The sequence below is a fragment of the Echinops telfairi genome, unplaced genomic scaffold, assembly GCF_000313985.2.
Source record: "Echinops telfairi isolate 266 unplaced genomic scaffold, ASM31398v2 ScPeMD7_7469;HRSCAF=8507_1, whole genome shotgun sequence".
Classification (NCBI taxonomy): domain Eukaryota; kingdom Metazoa; phylum Chordata; class Mammalia; order Afrosoricida; family Tenrecidae; genus Echinops; species Echinops telfairi.
The window spans coordinates 151,364,200-151,366,973 of NW_022111373.1; positions in this window are offsets into that span (position 1 = coordinate 151,364,200).

Below are 2,774 nucleotides of genomic sequence, written 5' to 3' on the forward strand. Positions count from 1 at the left end.
TTGGTGTTGGACATATGGGCTAATGTTGGACTTGTGGGCTTGGGCAGCACTGGGTTGGGATGTTTTCTTGATGCGCACTTACCCTTTATATAAAACTCTGTCTTCTACAACATATGAATTTCTGTGGATTTGTTTCTCTAATGTACCTAAACTAACACAGATGCTCTTCAGCAAATTAATGCTTTCATGTGCTACTAGTGATATGTGTAATCATTTCCACATTCTGTTTTGTCACCTTTCTTTGGAATGGGTACAAAGACGGATCTCTTCCCATCAGTTGTCCAGGTAGCTGTCTTCCAAATTTCCTGGCATAGACAAATGGATGTTTCCAATGTGGAGATGGATGTTTCATCAGCTGATTGAAACATTTCAATTGAGATTACATCAATTCTTAGAACCTTGTTTTTGGCTTATGTCTTCAATGCAGCCTAGATTACTTCCTTCACTACCATTGGCTCTTGTTCATGTACTGTCTCTTGAAATAGTTGAATGTAAAATAGTTCTTTTTGATACCATGACTCTATTTCTTCCATCTTACTTTGAGGCTTCCTGCACCATTCACTATTTCGCCCACAGAATCTTTAAAGATTACAACTTGAGGCTTGATATTTTCCTTCATTTTTGTCAGTTTAATATATGCAGAGTGGGTTCTTCCTTTATGTTTTCTAACTCTAGGTCTTAGCACATTCCACTATTCCACTTTACTTTGTCTTCTCAAGCTGCATTGTAAAGTTCTCCACTCAGTGTTCTCTGTTTGCTTTAGCACTCTACAATCAAGAGCAAGTTTCAGAGATTCAGCTGGCATCAACTATTATCCTTTCTCTCCTTTTGCCTCTTTAATAACCTTTTGCTCTCTTCGTGTTTGATATGCTTGATGTCATCCCACAGGTGGTCAGGTCTCCTGTGGTTAGTGCTCAATGAGTCAAGTCTATTCTTGAGATATTCATGAAATTCAGGTGGGATAGACACAAGGTCATCTTTTGGTTCTTGTGGGGACCAAGAGAAAGGAACAATCATTGGAAAATGCAGCCCTGGTGACTCTTGAAGCTGGACATCATATGATATAATTTTGCAAAACCAACAACTTCTTTATTGCCTTTTCCAGTAACATAAGTGGTGCCTGGGGTCTCTCAGGGTCAGAGCCAACAATGCCGACATTGCACATGTAGACTTGACCAGATGAAATGTACACAAATCTAACTGACTGCATCTGTGGGAAGAGATGATGTCAATAGCCAAAATTACCTGGGGCTGATTGGGGAATAGGCCATCGTTACTGCTCATGGAAGGCAGGACTCATGGGTAATAGTATTTATTCTGTGAGCCAATCTGTTATTTCACTGGAAGGTGACCTCTGTGTCTAGCTTAAGTTCAGGTTAAAGAACTTCTCAGGGCATCTGTCATGGAAAGCGCTCCAGTCTCAAGTTGTCCATTAAGTCTGTTTCATATGTATTTGTGGATTTAGGGAGTTAAGGTTCCATTTCATGTTCCCCTGGCTCCATCAATTGTGACCCTGATGAGAATGAGCAGTACTGGTACCTGGGCACCATCTAGTTCCTTTGGTCTCAGGATAGATGAGACGGTGGTTTGTGTGCACTTTTAGTCCTGTTTTGCCTACATCTGTGGGAAGAGACATTGGAGAAGCTCAATATCGGTTGCTAAAATTGGGCCAGCACTAGCTGTGACGCAGATCATCAGTTGCTCATATACACGTTCAAGTTGATGGTGAAGAAAATTAAAACAAGTCTAAAAGAGTGCCAGAATAGAACCTAGAGTTTAGCCCACTTGAATCTTGGGAAGATGTTGAGGAAACATTTGCTAGAACACAATCAGTGCTCATGGAAGCAGCAGTCAAGAGATCAAACAATGCATTGCATTGGATAACTCTGCTGCACAAGACCTCTTTAAGGTGTTTTAAAGCAAGGATGTTACTTTGAGAAGGTGTGCCTGACCCAAGCCATGGTATTTTCAATCACCTCATATCTATGTGACTATTGAATAAGGAAGACTGTAGAAGAATTAATGCATTTGAATTGTAGTGCTGGCAAAGAATATTGAAAATTCTATGAATGTCAAAAGAACAAACAAATCTGTTTTGGAATAAGTACAAGTAGAATGCTCCTTAAAAGCAAGGATAGTGAGATTTCATCTCACGTTCTTTGGACATGTCATCAGGAAAGACCAGAGACTGGAAAGGACGTCATGCTTTGTAAAGTAGAGGGGCAGGGGAAAAGAGGAAAATCTTCAAGGAGATGGGTTGGCACAGTGGCTGCAGCAATGAGCTCCAACATAAGAACAACTGTGAGAATGGTGCACGCAGGACTGCGCAATGTTTCATTCTTTGGCACTTGGTTCACTACCGCTTTATGGTACCTAACAACAGCAAAAACAGCAACAATTGGCCCTGTAGGCTAGTTTCTTCTTTGAGTCATTAATTTCATTCTTTGTCATTTGCTTCAGACCAGTAAAGACCAATAGTTGTATCTTAGATGTCTGCAAAATCATCTAACTTTTTATTGGGCCCAATTTCAAGCTCATCAAATTTTATACATATGATTCCTTAATAGAAGTGTATGCTGGAGCAAGCACAGATCCTGGGTAATAATGTTCCAGTCAATATTTGTCACAGTATGCTAACATATAGGCATTTTGTCTACAACTAGGCTTCATGGGTACTGTGTTAGACAGGGTTCTCTAGAGAGATAAAACCAAATTCTTGATAATATAATATATTTATTTATAAAGGTAATTAATATATAACAAGAAATGAAATG